This window comes from Anolis sagrei, chromosome 6, assembly GCF_037176765.1.
Source record: "Anolis sagrei isolate rAnoSag1 chromosome 6, rAnoSag1.mat, whole genome shotgun sequence".
Taxonomy (NCBI): Eukaryota; Metazoa; Chordata; class Lepidosauria; order Squamata; family Dactyloidae; genus Anolis; species Anolis sagrei.
Window position 1 is genome coordinate 50,505,990 of NC_090026.1, and position 21,397 is coordinate 50,527,386.

General features: G+C 41.3%; 1 long non-coding RNA gene across 1 annotated transcript; it reads right to left on the reverse strand.

Annotated features, from left to right (window-relative positions):
* Positions 1 to 11,202: 11,202 nt before the first annotated feature.
* On the reverse strand, positions 11,203 to 19,266 carry LOC137097376 (uncharacterized). The gene is made up of 2 exons (XR_010910174.1): positions 19,204 to 19,266; positions 11,203 to 11,824 (listed from the first exon to the last, which is right to left on the reverse strand). It is a non-coding gene; the product is annotated as an uncharacterized lncRNA (long non-coding RNA).
* Positions 19,267 to 21,397: the final 2,131 nt, after the last annotated feature.

Genomic DNA, 21,397 nt, shown 5'->3' on the forward strand with positions numbered 1-21,397 from the left:
GAATGTATATTGAGCATTCCAGTCTGGGAGCCATTGTTCTGTTTTCTATATTTGTTGACAGATTTTTGTTAGATTTGACTGGATTCTGTCTCTGCAGTTTGAAATAATTCTGTTGATATTTCAATTATTCTTGGTGATTTATATCCCCTAAGAGCTTGGAATGCAGCTTCCATTATGCTTTCTAGAATTGTGTGTTGAATTTCAAATGGTTCTTGGAGAAATATTAGGGTCTCAATCCTAAGAGAAAAGTGAGGTACTACAACGATTGCTACTGCTACTATAAATAATAATTCCTCGAATACATTTAGTATTTTTTCATTTTTAATATAGTTCTTCAGTATATTGTTTTCATCATCTTTATCTATATCATCGATCATGTAGTGTGTTCCCTTGCTAGTTGTATAGCACCCTCATCCTTAGTTAACAGTTTCCTTTTATTTCTCAGATCTTGTGGAAGAGAGCTCTTGTTCCACCTTTTTGTTGTCACACTCAGTTTCTCTGCATTGATTGTTATAGTAGTTGTGTTGGGATTTCTGACCCTAATTTTGTCTCCTTTTACTTTTGGTCCTCATGAGTCCTTAACTGCTTGAATAATTATCCAGTGAGACTTTTATTTCTTTTTGGCTGCAAATATTTGCCAATCTGCCATCCTCCAGCAATAAACTTGTCAAATAATCTTTGCAAGGACTGCTCGTTCAGAAACCTGGTGTGTCAAGCTCCCAAAGGACCGAAAAAGACACAGATGGGATAAAGGCAAAGAACAGAGACATTTATTCACCTTAGCCAAGTAATAGTAAAGTTTATTGGTTAGTCAGTGGGCTTCACCCAGGCAGGTGTGGGACTGTACCTGAGATTGTTGTATGGGAAGATGTTCAGCCAGACCACCATCTGCTGCTTTGAAGCTTTGCAGCTCAGCTTCAAGAACATGAGCAAGCTGAAACCACTCCTCCAGCATTGGCTGCAAGAAGCAGACAGGAATGAGAACTTGCAGGAGCTCTCGGAAACGCACTTGAGCACTTTGGTGTATGGAGAGGAGGAGGAGGAGGAGGAGGAGAAGGAGGAGGAGGAGGACGACGACGACGATGACGGCGATGACGACGATGACCACGATGACGACGATGACGACGATGACGACGACGACGACATTTCAGTTCCACCAAAATGTTGGCTATTAGGCTTGGGCAATCCATGGTTCTAAATGGTTCTAAAGTACTTACAAAACTAAAGTTCTGGTGGTGAAAATTTCAGAACTCTAACAAAACTTTCAAAATTTAATTATTATTTCATTATTGGTGATTTTAATGACAGAACCAATTAGGAACTGCCATTTAGTATGAAATTTTGAGAGTTTTGTTAGAGTTCTGAAATTTTCACCACCAGAACTTTAGTTTGTAAGTACTTTAGAACCATTTAGAACCATGGATTGCCCAAGCCTATTGGCTATCTGTAGTCCCCTGCTGCTGTGGTACACGAGAAGAACAACCTTGATAGTCATTTTAATGTATTTTAATTGCCTTCTCTAGGCTTTATATTTAAATGGTTAATTGCTATTATTAGTATAATTAGGTTTATTCGATTATTTGTATTTGGTCCTCATTTTGGTGTTAATTTCTCTTTTGTCACAAGTTTATGGTTATTATTTTTGTATTATTCTGTTTTAAAATATTTGTATTTGAGTTCGGGCATTGAATGTTTGCCTTCTTTGTGTGTAAACTGACCTGAGTCCCTTTGGGGAGAGAGGGCGGTTATAAATAAAGTTGTTGTTGTTGTTGTTGTTGTTATTATAGACCCCACGGTGGCACAGTGGGTTAAACCCCTGTGACGGCAGGACTGAAGACCGACAGGTCGCAGGTTCGAATCCGGGGAGAGGCGGATGAGCTCCCTCTATCAGCTCCAGCTCCTCATGCGGGGACATGAGAGAAGCCTCTCACAAGGATGATAAAAACATCAAATCATCTGGGCATCCCCTGGGCAACGTCCTTGCAGGCGGCCAATTCTCTCACACCAGAAGCGACTTGCAGTTTCTCAAATTCCTCCTTACGCAACAAAAATTATTATTATTATTATTATTATTATTATTATTATTATTATCCACTGACCATATCAACAGTAAAAGGCAAAAACAAGAAAATATACAAATAGACACTAATCACTGTTCTAAAACTCCTGTAATAGTGAACATACATTAAAACACAATTAAAACTTGATTAAGTTAAAAATTAAAGATAATTTAAAAAATCATCATTAAAGTGCCAAGGTAAAATTTCATACCAAGGACGAAGGTTAAAACAAAGTTTAAAATAGACCAGCTATTACACAATCCCAATCCAGTTCAGATATCTGAGTCACCCCTACAGTTTACCCCAATCGCCTCCAAATATACAGTTCTCAGCTGCGTTGCTTTATGTAGAAAAAGGGTTGTTTAATGTGTAATCTTAACTAAGTGTGGATGTCAGCAGAACCTGTGCTCTGAAAACTGACATAACCACAACTGCTAACATACAGATTTATTTATATTACTTTAACAGCTATTAAAAAAAACAAGACTTTTCCGCACCAATTGTTGATTGGTCCAGGTTATTGACGGCTAGTATCCACTCTCTGATAGGAGGAGCAATGTCCACCACTGCCACTGATTGGTTCTAGGTATGGTTGGAAATTTAATAAACTGTAATTGAATGATTTGAAATCTGTTGTTCTAGGTCTGTCCAGGGAAGGGATGCAGAAGAAAATAAATATTTATTTATTTACGATATTTCTATCCCACCTCTCTCAAACCCGAAGGTGACTCAAGACAGCTTACAACCAGGCAGCCATTGAATGCCTAACAATATACACACTAGAATGACAGAATTAAAAATACATTCAAATACATTAAATTAAATAAAATAAAAATACAAATAAATCTGGCCTGAGACTAATGGGATTCATGGCTCTTGTCCAGGACGAGACAATGAGTTTCTACTGGTCCACAATGGGTGGATTTTATTTATTTATTTATTTATTACTGGTACTTTTACCCCGCCCTTCTCCACCCCCGAAGGGGGACTCAGGGCGGCTTACAGAAAAGGCAGAATTCGATGCCTATACACAATACATAGTATACAAAAATATAAAAGAACAATATACAAAAAAAATGCAATTAAAACTATAGACACAATAAAACATCAACAACTGGTACCTGAGGCATTGTATAACATCATATAAAACATTCTATAAAAAGTCAATTCTTATAATAAGCGTTTCGTTTCCAGAGTTCCACATGACCAATCCGTTAGTCATTTCCTAGTCATCAATGGAGTTCTTCTTTATTTACCCGCTTGTCCGAATGCCAGGTCCCAGATCCATGTTTTTAGTTTACTCCTGAAGGAAAGGAGCGTGGTTGCAGATCTGATTTCCCCGGGGAGAATGTTCCACAGGCGGGGGGCCACCACCGAGAAGGCCCTGCTCCCTGTCCCCGCCAGTCTCACTTGTGATAGAGGCGGGGTCGAGAGCAGGGCCTCCCCAGAAGATCTTAGGCTCCGGGGTGGGACGTAGAGGGAGATCCGTTCGGACAGATACACTGGGCTGGAACCATATAGGGTTTTATAGGTCAAAACCAGCACCTTGAATTGTGCTCGGAACTGGATCGGCAGCCAGTGGAGCTGACATAACAGGGGGGTGGTATGCTCCCTGTATGACGCCCCGGTGAGCAATCTGGCTGCCTCTCGCTGGACTAGTTGGAGTTTCTGAGCAGTCTTCAAAGGCAACCCCACGTAGAGTGCGTTGCAGTAATCTAATCGGGATGTAACAAGAGCGTGGACCACCGTGGCCAAATCCGACTTCCCAAGGTACGGGCGCAGCTGGCGCACAAGTTTTAATTGTGCAAAAGCTCTCCCAGCCACCGCTGAGACCTGGGCTTTCAGGCTTGGCACAGTTTCAATATAGACCGCAGGGAGAAGGGTCTGAGCTGGTTATCAGGAGGAAGAAATGGTCCTAAAGATAGAGCTAAATAAAATCTGGGGAAAGCCCCATGGTTCTTCTTAAATTTATTTATTTATTTATTTACTTCATTACTCTCTCTCAGCCCGTAGGCGACTCAGAGCGGTTTACAGCCAAGTCAGTATACAAGTACACAACATTAGCATTTAAAACAGTAACCAAGGCAACTACATCAATATAACAATACATCAATATAACATTAATACATCCATATTACTAATCCATTACGTCTCATCAGCAAAGTCGTAATCCGATCTCCTTGTCCATTATTCCATGTTCCATGATCAATCAATTAATTGCACTGCTTAATTAAACGCCTGTTCAAAGAGCCAGGTCTTCACTCTTCTCCTGAATGTTAGCAGGGAGGGGGCCGATCTAATGTCTGCACTATGTGTCTCTCAGGGGACTGTGAATGGATTGTTTCCTAAAACTAAATGTGCCATTACACCTAGACGCGTTTAAAACAAACTATGATGTGCTGTTCCCTATGTCTGGGCAAACTGCTGGGGCTTTTCTTGAGACGATTGAGATACTCAGCAACTGAGTCTATTGCAAGTTCTGAACATCAAAAAGGATATTTATTTCACAAAGTCCTCGAAGACTTGGCACAGATCGTTAAGTTGCAATCAAACAGTCAATAGATGGACAATAAATGAAACTTTAGAAATACTCTTTCTTTTCTTTAATTACAGAGATAACCCCTTTCTCCAAGTGGCAGATAAGATTCTGGAATCTTAACACTCTAATTTTAAGCTGTTGTGGTTTAAAGAAGCAGGTTCTTTTCCTATCTATAACTTAAAGTTAGTTCAGGAGACTAAGGAGTGCCAACTCTCTCTATATCTATATACTCAAAATACAAAATACTATTGAGTTATAGACAGGAATTGAGAAGAACTGAGCTAGTATCTATACTAGCTCAGTTCTTCTCAATTCCTGTCTATAACTCAATTATTCTCAATTATATTCTATCTATGACTCAATTTAGCTTCTATCTCAATTGTCTTCTCTAATTCTTAATTGTTTTCAATAGTTCTCAATTGTTTTTGCAGTGGTTTGTCGGAGCTACCTTTCTTGGCCTCCAGCACATCAGATTTCTTCTTCAGAACTGAACAGGCAGGGGGATTCTAAAATGGAGACTCTCCCCGGGAGGAGAGTCTGTAAACTCTCTAGGCCAATCATTGCAGAGAAGGCCTGCAAACTAGCTTTGCAGACTGGCTTTCCTCCCTCTGGCTACTAATTCTGTAGGCTTTGCAAAACTGCAGTAGCTCTGAAACAAAACAGGTTTCTTGGGAGATGGAACACTAAATGCTGAGACATCCCTTGAAGTGTGGGGTATGCATGTGGTGATTCTGCAACTTTCATTGGGAAGTCTCCAGAAATTCAAGGTGCTGGCTTTGGCCTATAAAGCCCTAAACGGTTCCGGCCCAAGATACCTAACTGACCGCCTCTCGGCCTATGAGCCCACGAGGACTTTGAGATCTTCCGGGGAGGCCCTGCTCTCGATCCCGCCTGTGTCACAGGCACGGCTGGCGGGGACGAGAGATAGGGCCTTCTCGGTGGTGGCTCCTCGGCTGTGGAACACCCTTCCTGTGGACATCAGGCTAGCCCCCTCCCTGTTGATTTTCCGCAGGAAGTTAAAGACCTGGCTATTTAAGAAGGCATTTGACCAAGAAGTGCAATGACTGGCTATTGACCATAGGAATGGAACAACGGTAATGATATCGGATTGTGTGTTGACGATGAGACGATTCGGAATGTAGTAGAAATTTTGTAGTAATGTTGATGTTTTGATAAGATGTTTTTCTGATAATGATGATTTGTAGATTGTTTTGCACTATGTTTTGTAAATTGCACTTGTTTTCATGTTGTACACCGCAATGAGTCGCCCTTGGGCTGAGAATTGCGGTATTTAAGCGTAGTAAATAAATAAATAAATAATAAATAAATAAATTGGGAAAAAGATTGTCGTGGACTCCCTTGCTGAATCCCTATGGAGCTGTGGGTTTCATGGTACCTTTTGGGGCTCTGGGTTTTGACAACAAACTCATCCCCTGTTATTGATGGGAAATACTTGTCAATAACCCAAAGATTGCACCATGTTTTCAGCACTTCTCTTGTGCAATATGGCAAATTTGCTTCTGTGCCAGCATACCAGCGCAGAAGTGATGTCTGGGGGTGAAATTGTCCTTGTCTCCTTGTCTCATCTTGAAGCGATTAAAGATTTAGCCTTTTTAAAAATCACTAAAGTTTACTGAAATCTTAAAGTTGCTTTAATGAAAAATGAAAAAAAAAAAGAGTGGCAGAACTGGCTGCTTTAACTCTCTGCTAAGAATGTGGACCAGCCTTCCAAAGGTATCATGACTACGTGAAAATCAACCAATTTGTCAGATGTTTCATAACAGTTCTTTATTGTCCTGCTAGTCACTTGACTTTGACTGAAAGGCATATAGTATAAACGCACTAAGATTTTATTACAGTTATCTGATATGAATTGCCAGATACAGAGGTACTTTGCTGAGTAAGCTGATGCTGCTACTTGATTAGGTTGGTTGTACTGAGATGGCACAAATATTGCTATGTTAACCAATAATAAACATTGCTGTATTACCAATTGCCACTTTATTTGTGTTCTTTTCAGAAGACTTTGGGGAAGTAACAACAAAGATTTCACTCCAACATAAAGATGAAGGTAGATTCCCTACCCCCTTACATTTAAGACCTAAATTATCTGAGGATGCTTCTACATTGACACTAAATGCAGATGGATTAAAATAAACTGATTTCACTGTGCAATGTCGACACAAACACCGCAGGAACCAATTTGAGGCTGGGACAATGACCATGATGGTGGATTGTAACTGAAGCCAGGTATGTTTTTTTCTTAATCATTTTGAGAAGCATTGATGCACATCTCCATGTGCACTTGGGATCACTCTGGACCATGGCAAGGCACAGGACATGAGAATAAAGAGGTGGAAAGTGAGAATTTTCATGGGAATTACTGTATATACTTGAGTATAAGCCTAGTTTTTCAGCCCCCTTTTTAGGCTGAAAAAGCTCCCCTCGGTTTATACTCGAGTCGAGATTATTTATTATTTTACTCTGTTATTAGTATTATTTTATTACCTTTATTATTTAACTCTATTATTATTGCATTTATTATTTTTCTCTATTTATTATTATTATTATTACATATATTATTTTACTCTCTTCATTATTATGGGAAGGATAGGTGAGCACATTTAAATGGAAGAAGGTGAGAATCATGGTTTAATCGGAGTTGGGCAGTCTTATCTTAGATTACAGTTTTATGTAAATATCCAAAAGCATTTAACCTACTGAAGCCTCAATTAATATAATTTTATTATTTATTTATTTATTTATTTATTTATTTATTTACGGCGCTTATATGCCGCCCTTCTCACCCCGAAGGGGACTCAGAGCGGCTTACAATATATATTTTCATACAATATTATATTATTAGCAAAGTACAATATCAGTATATATTACTATATTGCACTATACCATTATATTGTAATATTATTAGTAATATTACATGTAATTAAATATATAATTATAATTATAATATTGAATTATTATTACTGGTATTATATTGTATTACATTATAATATTATAAATATTATATGTATATACAATATACTATATTATATTATTAGTAAAGACAAGATGGCAGTGTCTTCTGCTCCCTTCTGTCTTCTCTCTGGTATCTATTTTTATTTTGCATTTACTATCCTCGGCTTATACTCGAGTCAATACATTTTCCCGGTTTATTGTGATAAAATTAGATGCCTCGGCTTATATTTGGGTCGGCTTATACTCTAGTATATACGGTATGTGGTTTTCCTCCCGAAGGAGCAATAATTTATGCTCTGGCTAGCTGTGTATTGGCATTTTTTTGAAGTGTTTCAGTGCTAGTAGTGTTGTGACAAGAAGCAAAGACCACCAACAGTAACATACTCAGATGGAGAATCCTTTTTTGTTTGTTTGATTGATTTCCCTTCTGTCAACTATTATTTCATTCCTAAATCACCCACTTTTCCGTAGTTCAGAGAAGGAAAAAGAATATAGGAGACAGAGACAGGACAATTACAGCATTATCATACAAAACCCCTAAAATGTCTTCAGCCATTACAAGCCCGTCTTGCTTGAGACTAGAATATGCCTGGCTAGTGTGTTACGCTTATCACAGCTGGAGGAACATAACTACTCCAAAACCATATTTGTACATGACCTCTATTTTTTTTCCTGCAAGTTCACATTCTTTCACTCTGTGAGGGGTTCACTGTTGCGCACCTTTGTACTTGCGGGTTTCCAACGTACTGAATCAGTGTCCTCACTGTCAGAAATATTAAATACTAGCCGTCCCCTGCCACGCATTGCTGTGGCCCACATGTGGGTTCTGTGTGGAAGGTTTTGCCCAATTCTGTCATGGGTGGGGTTCAGAATGCTCTGTGATTGTAGGTGAATTATAAATCCCAGCAACTACAACTTCCAAATGTCAAGATTCTATTTTCTTCAAACTCCACCAGTGTTCACTATTGGGCATATTGAGTATTCGTGTAGAGTTTGGTCCAGATCCATCATTGTTTGAGTCCACAGTGATATCAGGATGTAGGTGAACTACAACTTCCAAACTCGTCAATGCCCACCAAACTCTTGTAGTGTTTTCTGTTGATCATGGGAGTTCTGTGTCCCAAGATTGGTTCAATTCCATCATTGGTGGAGTTCAGAATGTTCTTTGATTGTAGGTGAACTATAATTCCCAGCAACTACAACTCCCAAATGACAAAATCATTTTTTTTTGAGTGAAGGACATACATTGGCCTGATACGTGTATTGTGTCCAAATGTGGTGTCAATTCGTCCAGTGGTTTTTGAGTTCTGTGAATACCACAAACGAACATTACATTTTTATTTATATAGATAAACTAGGTAATTTTGATTACAAAAGTGTGAGTAAAGCACTAAAACAGTTAGTAGGCCAAAGCCTATTAGAGTTAGTGGGCCAAAGCTAGTGTCGTCCTGAGGAGTGTGAGATAAACCTCTTGTGTGAGAGAAGCTTTGTGTGAGAAAGCTCCAGTGTGAAGGCTGCTGTGTGTAAAGCTACCAGGTATTTGTTTATTTGTGTTACAGAAACCTTATTTTTGTAAATAGTGCAACTACTGTATATTATTTTACTATAAAGAAAAGCCTCCTATGGAAGAGATAACATTGCTATATGTGTTTTGTTCTTTTTATCACTCTGGGCTACTGGTGCTGGGTCACACTGCTGCTAATAAGTTACTCTGCTGTACATTTATGGCAAAGGTCTTTTTAAAATCATCGTTATTGCATAAATTTTTATATAACTGTACATTAAAATTTGGGATAAGATAGTGTGGTGGGAATTTTGGTGGTGGGGGAGCAGAAAGAAAGAGAAAAAAAGAAAGAAAAAAGAAAAAAGAGGGAAAGACACAAAAGGGAAGGGGGGGGACCTTTGTCTTCCATTCCATTCCACAGGGAGTTTTTCCTTTCTTCTTAAAGTTCTCATACATTTGCACAAACAAAACGAATCAATCTGTATACTCAATCTCCTTTCCTGGAGATAGTCCAGTCCGTCTTGCACCTATCTTTCTGATCCTGTAATAGAAAAGTTAAGGAGTCCATATCCATATAGTCAATTAATTTTATTATGCAGGAGTCTGTTGTCGGGATTTATTTATTGCACCAATTTTGGGCTAGTAATGTTCTTGCTGCAGAGGTCAGATAGCAAAATACTTTATCCTTATTTCTCCCTATCTCAAAGTCGGTTAGGTTTAATAAATAGTATTCAGGCCTAAGTTCAAACTTCAATTTTAATATTTTTGAGAGTGTTCATGTATTTTTTCCCAATACTTTGGCCCACCAAGAGTGGAAAAAGGTTCCCATTTCATCCCCGCATTCCCAGCATGTATTATTTTGATTCTTATAATACCTTGCCAACCGTTGGTGTAAGATGCCAATGGTAGAATATCTTATACAGGTTTTCTATTACAGCCATTGATCTAGGGTATTTTATTTACGTTCTCCATATTTTCTCCCAATTGTCTAGTGAGATAGAGGGGTTTTTTTTGTCATGTCAGGAGTGACTCCTGGTGTGAGAGAATTTGCCGTCTGCAAGGACGTTGCCCAGGGGATGCCTGGATGATTTGATGTTGTTATCATCCTTGTGGGAGGCTTCTCTCATGTCCCCGCATGAGGAGCTGGAGCTGATAGAGGGAGCTCATCTGCCTCTCCCCGGATTCGAACCTGCAACCTGTTGGTCTTCAGTCCTGCTGGAACAGGGCTTTAACCCACTGCTCAATCGCCCACTTCATCATGTTTTCTTTTATCAATTCTGTTTCTGTGTCCCACTCTAGACGTTTCTGATATAAGAGACAAAAAAACCCCAAGGATTTTATATCGGGGAGGATCTTTTGTTAATAAGCCCTCTCGACCAACACTCAAAAACACTTACCAGCTGCACATAATAATTAGCACCATAAGGTTTTTCTTTAACACACACCTGATCCTGTTACGACTTACTGTAACAGAGCTGATGTGGTAGTAGCAATCTTTTGTGGGTAGTCAGTCTCTCCCCTCCTGACATCCCTGTTACCTCGGCACTGTAAGAGGGTTTTGGGAGACCAGTTGCTCTCGTTGCTGCATGGTTTCAAGGCAACAGTATAGTTATTATGGTGAGGCCATGAACCACTGGTGGTCCATGGACCACAGGTTGGGAACCACTAGTTTAGGCCAACCGTTACTTACATTGCAACTGTTATTCCTCTGTCTCCACCACAAGACCTCAGCTTCCAAGGTCGAAGAAGTTTCAGTGCACTTCTTCCCAAACAGTCTTGTTTAACAACTCTTCCCATCTGTCCTTCCAGTCTTCCTTCTCCCACCTTTTCCCCAGACGTTCTAGGAGTTTTCCCTTATCAAGGCCTGTTCCATTACTCCCTCTTCTCCATCCACTTTGACCTTCCACATTACTCCCATTGTGCTCTCAGGTCCCTTCCACACAGCTGTATACAATCCACATTGAACTGGATTATATGGCAGTGTGGACTTATATGGCTGTGTTGAAGGGTTCTACAACTCCACTCAGGATCCTCTTCCTTTTTGGGGGGCTTGGGCATTTGCCTCCCTAAGTGCTGCTCTGTTGCAAAAAGAATAATGGAGACAAGTATTGTTTACTGAGAAATAGTTTTCTTATATTGAGTTTATTAACAACATTTGGGACTGTGACAAAATCAAAATGATTCATCTGTACATTGACTAATGAGGCATCAGATACTTGCCTGTTTCAAACTTTTTAAAAATCACATCCATGATTGATGAGTTTCATGTAGATTGTTGATGAAGGTAAATGTTCATAAATGTTGATAATTTGAATTAACCTTTCCAATAAATAAAGTAGAACATTAGAAGAAAGAACAAAAATAATAGCTGGAAGACATATGCCATTTGTGCTAGGAAGACCAAGCCAGAGTAAAGAAATTTGATAAAAGTTTCTAATTGAGTTGCAAGGGGACAGAACATTGATGAAAAAGCAGAGGAAGCATGGATTGTGTTTATATAAATTTCCACAGATGTTTATTATTTCAATATCTTGTTAACAGACTAGTGATTGGTTTTGCCTAGCAAAGATGTCCCAGAGAAATCAAAATAAAGTAGTTGAGATGAATCCTATCATCGCCACAATTCTTCGAGCCAGACTATTTCTTGGTAGAGTGCATCTGAATCCAATGTCTATTTCAGCCAACCAAAAGAAGGGTCTAGAACGGGGTCCTGGTTGATGGAGTTGTTGCTTTCGGGAACTGCAGCTGCAAGGAGAAAGATGTGATGCTTTGAGGAAAGTTGAGAAAAATTAGTCTAGATCAGCGTTTCTCAACCTGGGGGTCCCGACCCCTATGGGGGTCGTTAGGCCATTTCTGAGGGGTCGCCTCCTCCTCCTTTGGCCCCTCCCCCCTCCCCCACAATGGCTGACTGGCTTATCTGGAGCCTCCGGCAAAGAGAGCCACACAAAATAACAATTAATGCAATTCATCCTCTTCTTCCTCCTCTCGTCCCTTCGGGCACATGAAAAGCTTATCCCTGGAGGCACACCTCCCCCCCCCCCCCCCGCCGCAGGCTCTCCCTGCCTCTTCCTTCCTTCTTTTCCCTCCCTCCCTTTCTTTCCTCCCTTACTCTCCTGGCTGGCCCTCTTCACCCAGGAGGGAGAGAGCAGCAGGAGCAGCACGTGCCTCTCCCGTCCAAGCGCCTCCTGACCCCACCAGTTCTCCAATTTCGGGGCATCAGGTATTTATAACAAATTTGGTCCAGATCCCTCATTGTTTGAGTCCACAGTTCTCTCTGGATATAAGTGAACTACAACTCTAAAACTCATGGTCAATGCCCACCAAACCCATCCAGTGAATCTAGGAGACTACTACTACTATTATTAGTAGTGTTAATATTATTATTTGGAACAGAGAGGATGGGAGAGCCTATCATAAGCTTTATGTCCTGTTATTATCATTATCATTATTGTTGTTGCTCCTGTATCTCCCTGTCTAGCAGAAAGAAGGGGGCTGGACTAGATGGCCTTTGGGGTTCCCTTCCAACTGCCTTAGTCTAATAATACTAATATAATAATAATAATAATAATAATAATAATAATAATATAAAGGAACCTCGGGACCCTTCCAAACAGGTCCTATATCCCAAGATCTGATCCCAGGTTGTCTGTTTATCCTAGATTATCTGGCAGTGCAGACTCATATAATCCAGTTCAAAGCAGATAATTTGAGATCATATCCTGGGATATAGGGCCCATCTGGAAGGGCCTCAGGATGAACCTAGCACTGGATTTTCTTGGCAAGATGTTTTCAGAAGGAGGCTGCCTTTGCCTTCTTTGAGGTTGAGAAAGTATGTCTTTCTCAAGGCCATCCATTGGCACTGCATTGCCATTTATTAGAATCCAAGTCTCCAGACTCCTAGTCCAAAACACATGCACATAATTTATTTATTTATTTATTTATTTCACATATTTGTATCCTGTGTAATGTATAATGATGATGGAGTTGAAGAAGGTGATGATGATGTATAATAATAGAATAGTAACCCTATCTTCCTGCCTTGCAGAAAGATGGGGGCTGGATTTGGGGTTTCCTTCCAACTGAGTTTAATAATAATAATAATAATAATAATAATAATAATAATAGTCTCCTGGAGTGACTGCACGAGCAAAAAACAAAAACAAAAAACCTTTCCAGTATTTTCTGTTGGTCATGGGAGTTCTTTGTGCCAAGCTTGGTTCAATTCAATCATTGGTGGAGTTCAGAATGCTCTGATTGTAGGTGAACTATAAATTCAAGCACTACAACTCCCAAATGTCAAGGTCTATTTTCCCAAAGCTCCACCAGTGTTCACATTGGGGCATATTGAGTATCCTTGCCAAGTTTGGTCCAGATCCATCACTGAATGAGTCCACAGTGCTTTCTGGATGTAGGTGAATACAACTCCAAAACCCAAGGTTAATGCCCACCAAACCCTTCCAGTATTTTCTGTTGGTCATGGGAGCTCTGTGTGCCAAATTTGGTTCAATATCATCATTGGTGGAATTCAGAATGCTCTGATTGTAGCTGAATTATCGATCCAAGCACTACAACTCCCAAATGTCAAGGTCTATTTTCCCCAAACTCCACCAGTGTTCAAATTTGGGCATATTGAGTATTTGTAACAAGTTTGGTCAACATCCATAGTGGTTTGGGTTCACAGTGCTCTCCGATGTAGGTGAACTACATCTCCCCTAAATCCCTGTGAATTCCTCCCAAACCCCTCCAGTATTTTCTGTTTGTCATGGCCAATCTGTGTGCCAAGTTTCGTGGGGGTCTTACAATTCAATTCATAACAGTATGTATGTATGTATTTATTTATTTTGGACATTTATATCCCGCCCTTCTCATCCGGGGGGGGGGGGGCTGCTCAGGGAGACTTATAACCGGTAATCATTAGATGCCAAAAACAATAATAAAAAAGTCAGATAAACATTAACTAAAACATCGTCATAAGTTAAAAGACCATTTAAAAGAGACAGTAGCAAAATGACATTTATGAATTAGCAACAAAAATAGTTTTATGGTTGGGGGTCACCACAGTATGAGGAACTGTATTTAGGGGTCATGGCATTAGGAAGGTTGAGAACCACTGGTCTAGATCAAGTGTCCCCAAACTACGGCCCAGTGGCCGGATCCAGCCCCCGAGGGCCATTTATCCAGCCCTTGGTAGGGTGGCTGAACCAATAGCAGGGGCTGGGAAGGAAGAGGGAGGAGGAGGCACGGACATTGTGAGTGCTGGATCTGAATGGAGGGAGTGAGAAGGCAGGCAATCAGATCAGGGCCTTCCTGCCCCCCCCCCCCCCCCGCCCCATCTCCGCCTGTAGAGCTCCAGGGTGTATGAGGCGTGGTGCACCAAGGCTGGGGCTGCAGGGCCTGCAGGCAGCGGGAGGCGCATCTGTCTCTCTTCTCCATGCTCCTAGCCTTCGGCCACTCTCCTCTTGCTGCTCCTGTTTTCCCTGGACGGGAGACCACCAGCAGCAGCAGCCAGGCCAGTAGCAGGGCAAGAGAAGAGCAGCTGAAGGCTAGGAGTATGGAGAAGAGAGAGAAGAGAGACAGATGCACCTCCCGCTGCCTGCCAGCCCTGCAGCCCCAGCCATGGCGCACCCTGCCTCGAACACCCTGGCGCTCTACAGACGGAGATGGAGCATCCGGAGGCTGGGGCGGGGGCAGGAAGGCCCTGATCTGCTTGCCTGCCTGCCTGCATTCCATCCTTCCTTCCCTCCTTTTGCTTTTCCTTCCCCTTTCCTTCCTTCCTTCCTTCTATCCTTCTTTCCTTCCATCTTTCTTTCTGCCTTAATCCCTTCCCTCCCTTCACCTTTCCTGGCTTTTCCATTTCTTCCTTCTTTCCTTCGGCACTTGGCCGCTCCCTCCCTCCATTCAGACTAAGCTCCGCTTTCTCATCCTCGCCCTCCTTAGCAGCAGCAGGGCAAAGGGGCGACACAAAGGCCAGCATGCCATTTTCAGCATATCCAGTGCCAAATTTGGTAAAGACCCATCATTGTTTGAGTTCACAGTGCTCTCTGGATGTAGGTAAACTATAACTCCAAAACTCAAGTCTAGTGCCCTTCAATTTACTTCAGGAGACTATTGTTGTTGTTGTTGGTTTTTTAAATTCCTTTTTGGACTTCAACTCCCACTACTGGCTGTTAGGAATTGTGGGAGTTGAAGTCCAAAACATAAGGAGTGGCCAAGCTGGCCCATTCCTGTTTTAAAGAATTATTTATTTATTTCACAGTTTTCTATACCGAGCTTCTCAACCTCATTGAGGGACTCAGCCCGGTTTCCAGCCATAAAAAACATATACACTCATTAAAATATCATATATCACAATTACAAAAACAACTTTAAAAACACTATATATAAAACTGCAGTGGTCAGTTGTCCTATTAAGATGGATCTACATCAACTTCCATCCAGGGTCCTATGGTGTTGTCTCATTCATCGAAGGCCTGACTCCACAGCCACGTCTTCACCCGTTTCCTAAATGTTAGGATGGATGGGGCGGTTCTGGCCTCCAGAGGGAGAGAGTTCCAGAGTCACGGGGCCACCACCGAGAAGGTCCTGTTCCTCGTCCCCACCAGGCGCGCTTGCGAGGCCGGTGGGACCGAGAGCAGGGCCTCTCCAGATGATCTTAATAATCTTGATGGTTCGTAGGGGAGAATACGTTCGGAGAGGTAAACAGGGCCGGAGTCGTTTAGGGCTTTATAGGTCAACACCAGCACTTTGAATTGTGCTCGGAAGCTAATTGGCAGCCAGTGGAGCTGGCGTAACAGCGGAGTGGTGTGCTCCCTGTATCCGGCCCCCGTTAGTAATCTGGCTGCCGCGCGTTGGACTTGCTGCAGCTTCCGGGCAGTCTTCAAAGGCAACCCCACGTAGAGAGCGTTGCAGTAGTCTAAGCAGGATGTAACCAAAGCGTGTACTACCGTGGCCAAGTCAGCCCTCCCAAGAATAACAATGATGTTTAATTCTATTGTAATGTTTCATATATTTGTAGATTTAAATTGTATTGAAATGTAAGCTGCTTTGGCTCCTTCCACACAGCTGTATAAAATCCACACTTAACTGGCTTATATGGCAGTGTGGACTCTGATAATGCAGTTCAAAGCAGATATTGCGGATTATCTCCCTTGATATTCTGGGTTATATGGCTGTTTGGAAGGGAACTTTCAGACAGGCCGTATATCCCAGGATCTGATCCTAGGTTTTCTGTTTATCCCAGATTATCTCGCAGTGCAGACTCATATAATCTAGTTTAAAGCAGAAAACCTGGGATCAGATCCTGGGATATAGAGCGTCTGGAAGGGCCCACAGTCTCCTTGTGGAGACAAAAAGTGATGTATAAATAAACATAATAATAAAATTGTAGAACAGAAATCTGTTCCTGGTTTAAAAGTGTTATTTTCTGTTTAATTGTGCAGCCCTTACTTTGAAAGTAATAGTTCTCATCCAGAAACTTTGTGTGGCTGCCACAAACTATCCGCCAAACTCCCATGACAAGAGGTCATGGGAATGTGGCCAATAGGCTGATCAGTAAACATATTCATGGGTTCCTGCTGTTATTAGTAAACCTGTTACCCATGCCACGACATGCTTGAAATCAAAATTTCATTTATTTGTAATTAGAAATAAATGTTTTACAATATATAAAACAAATGTTTCATAACTATGTGTAAACTATAATCCGGCCCTCCAACAGTCTGAAGGACAGTGAACTGGCCTCCCGTTCAAAACGTTTGAGGACCCCAGGTCTAGACGAAGGATATTAAAGGAAACGATCCCAGAAAAAGTGGTTCTTTAAGTCCGATCCCTTAACCCAGGACTAGATGAAGGATATTAGAGGAAAGGACCCCAGAAAAAAGTGATTTCTTAAGACTGATACCTTAACCCAGTACTAGAAGGAATCCCACTGGAGCATTGCAGCGCACCCAAATACCTGGGAGTCACTCTGGACCGTGCTCTTACCTACAAGAAGCACTGCCTGAACATCAAGCAAAAAGTGGGTGCTAGAAACAATATCATACGAAAGCTGACTGGCACAACCTGGGGATCACAACCAGATACAGTGAAGACATCTGCCCTTGCGCTGTGCTACTCTGCTGCTGAGTATGCATGCCCAGTGTGGAACACACCTCACCACGCTAAAACAGTGGATGTGGCTCTTAATGAGACATGCCGCATTATCACGGGGTGTCTGCGCCCTACACCACTGGAGAAATTACACTGCTTAGCCGGTATTGCACCACCTGACATCCGCAGGGAAGTAGCAGCCAATAGTGAAAGGACCAAGGCAGAGACATCTCCAGCTCATCCCACTCGCTGGAACACCTCAGCAAGCGAGAGTCCAAAAGTGGCAGGCTCAAACCCAGCACCTCAATCAATGGCTGATACCAAATGAGAGACTCCCTCCTGGGCACACAGAAGACTGGGCGACTTGGAAGGCATTGAACAGACTGCGCTCTGGCACCACGAGATGCAGAGCCAACCTTCAGAAATGGGGCTACAAAGTAGAATCCTCGACATGTGAGTGTGGAGAAGAACAAACCACTGACCACCTGCTGCAATGCAACCTGAGCCCTGCCACATGCGCAATGGAGGACCTTCTTGCAGCAACACCGGAAGCACTCCAAGTGGCCAGATACTGGTCAAAGGACATTTAACCAGCTACCAAACTCACAAGTTGTGTATTTTTCTGTTTGTTTGCTTTGTTCTGTTAGACTGGTTGTTCTGACACGGCAAATAAATAAGTACTAGTTGAAGGATATTAGGGGAAATGACCACAGAAAAGGTGGTTTCTTAAGACTGATGGCCTAAAAATGATGAAAAGAGGAGTTTCAGAAGTTTCCTCCTTTGCCGCTAATGGGCAGGATTTTCCTGGAGTGAAAATTGATTTTTCGTCTGCTGGATTGAACAATGGTATTTTGCCTGCCCGAATTCGGGATGCTCCCAGAAAATGGATTGGTGGGGGGGGGGGGGGGGGCACTAAAATCCAGATACCAAAAATGGCACGGGGTTTAACCAAATTGCACACCTCTAATATGAACTCAGTTCTTTGAATGCAATACAAAGCAGTGGAAGATATACCAAAGAAGTAGGTTTGTATCCACAAAAGTACAAAACCAATTACTGTATATACTCGAGTATAAGTGTAGTTTTTCAGCCCTTTTTTTAGGCTGAAAAAGTCCCGCTCGGCTTATATTCAAGTCAAGGTTATTTATTCTTTTATCCTGTTAGAAATACATAATAAATGTATTGTTGTTGTTGTTGTTGTTATATTGATCATTCTACTTTATTATTGTTTTTATTATATTTATTATTTTACTCTATTATTACTGTTATTATTACATTTCCATTATTTTACTCTATTATTATTAGTAGTAGTATTACATTTATTATTTTACTCTATTATTACTGTTATTATTACATTTCCATTATTTTACTCTATTATTATTATTAGTAGTAGTATTACATTTATTATTTTACTCTATTTTTATTGGAAGGATATGCAAGCACGTTTAAACTGAAGAAGGTTAGAATAATGGTTTAATCAGAGTTCCACAGTCTTATCTTAAATTATAGTTTTATGTAAATATTCAAAACATTTAATCTACTGATGCCTCAATTAATGTAATTGTATTGTATCTATTTTTATTTTGAAATTTACCAGTAGCTCTGCATTTCCTACCCTCGGCTTATACTCGAGTCAATACGTTTTCCCAGTTTTTTTCTGGTAAAATTTGGTGCCTCGGCTTATATTTGGGTTGGCTTATACTCGACTATATACGGTAGTTTCAAAGATGCTGCCATCTTCTCCCCTTCCCCCTTCTATTTCCTTTCTCCTTTTTATTTTGGATTTAGATTCTACAACATAATCACTCCCTTTAAAAAGAGTCAAGTACCAAAAGTATACAAAGTTCAAATTGTATCAATGGACTCCTCTCCTAACACTTAGACTGATGATTTGGAAAGCTCATTGTGAAAGTCACCTCCAGTATATTCCCTTGCTGGTCACCACCCAGTGTCATCCCTACCCCATGCAGATTACAAGATCAACAGTTGATTCTTAGGAACAATAACCCAAAACCTATTGTACAAGCCATACATACCTTTAATGAGGTATCAACTTTTTCAAGTGAAGGTTGGAAAACCTTGCTTATGTCTTGGTTTCCTAAGAAGAAAATAGGCAAAATTAGCCATTGATCAATGCCCAGACCTCAACCTACTTTGGGATTCTGCAAGTTCTTCTGTAGAAGTGCCCTACTGACATTTCTTCCTTCCATTGCACAGCTGAAGAGTGCTGAGGCTGCTTTGAGCTTGAAGAACACCGTGTCAACAAAAGATGTGAGTGATTGTGATAAGGATGAAAAACCCCCTGCACTCCAGCAATCATCAGTCTGAATCCTATTGAATGATGATTCAATAGGTCTGTTCTATCTGAGACTAACATGAGGAATCAGGTCATTATTTTTTGATGGACCCATTTAAGAACTCTACTTTATAGAAAAGAAAGCTAGCAAAATTGCAAATACATTGAGAGCAGTCTTGCTAAGCAATAGATACAAATGTTTTGACAAATCTCTAGGGCAGGGGTCCCCAAACTTTTTGAACAGAGGGCCGGGTCACAGTCCCGCAAACTGTTGGAGGGCCGGATTATAATTTGAAAAAAAAACATGAATGAATTCCTATGCACTCTGCACATATATTATTTGCAGTGCAACCCCCCCCCCCCCCCCAAATCAAAAAACAAAAACCCACACTTCTATCTAAATAAAAATGTAATGTTCGTTTGTGGGATTAACAGAACTCAACACTGGACGAATTGACACCAGTTTTGGACACAAGACACTTAACAACCCAATGTATGTCCTTCACTCAAAAAATTGATTTTGTCATTTGCAGTTGCAGTTGCTGGGATTTAAAGTTCACCTACAATCAAAGACCATTCTGAACCCCACCAATGATGGAATTGAACTAACTTGGCACACATTTCTCCCATGACCAACTGAAAATACTGGAAAGGTTTTTTGTTTTTGTTTTTTGCTCGTGCAGTCACTCCAGGAGACTATTATTATTATTATTATTATTATTATTATTATTATCCTTTGCTCTGGCCGCTCTGCCTGTGTTGGATGGAGAAGCCTCCCAGATGGGTGCTGAGCAGAGCGGCCCAAGCAGAGGTTGTCCGCCATTGGCGGAGCGGCGCCGGGTGGGCAGGCCAGGGAACGTCGGCTTCCCTGGCCATGCCCACGCAGCGCCGCTCCGCCCATTATGGAAATCCTCTGCTCCGGCCGCTCTGCTCAGCACCAATCTGGGAGGCTTCCCCCTCCAACACAGGCAGAGCGGCCGGAGCAGAGGATTTCCGCCATTGGCGGAGCGGCGCTGGGTGGGCGTGGCCAGGCCAGGCCCCGCGGGCCGGAGAAATGGCCTCAGCGGGCCGCATATGGCCCGTGGGCCGTAGTTTGGGGACCCCTGCTCTAGGGAATATGGTTATGGTTCTTAGGTGAGGTACAAATATGGATTAAATTACAGTAGAACACAAGCAATTGAAACTTTCAAGCATTTGGCAAAAAAAATTCTAAGAAACAATACTACATTCATAAAGCTGTTTTTATCTATATATCAATCAATGATTTATTATGATCTTTGGCCAGCACACTATAGAATGGGGCACAGGTGCCCAAGGAAGGGAATTGCAGTTCACAAGTAGGTCAGATATCTATATAAACAAAAATGTAATGTTTGTTTGTGGGATTAACATAACTCAAAAACCACTGGACAAATTGACACCAAATTTGGACACAATACACCGATCAAGCCAACAAATGGCCATTACTCATAAAAACACTGAAAAACACAGCAGAAGAGACTAAAACCCCCCCCAAAAATGAACAAATAATACATTACAATGCATGTGCAAAGCCACATATATATACACAAATATATAGACACACAAAACACATATACACAGCAACACATGGTAGGGGTTGGCTAGTAATAGAATAAAACTGTATTATGTGATGGCATGCCTGAGCCTTTGGGAAAACTATATTGTCTGGCTTTACTTGGGGGCTATCTGTATATCTTCTGTTAAGATTAAGCGATGGTTATGAACTGTCTTAAGGATCTTCCTTGTGAAACTTAGGCTGGCCAAAAGCTTGTTGTCCTTTGGACTGCTTGTATAAAAATACTGCTGAATGCAGCAGGTGCTAAGAATGACTGTTTGGATTGCTTGGCCTAGGGTTACCAGACAATGCCCCAAGCCTCTAGTGACTGTACAAAAAGGAGGAGTCAGCAAAAGTT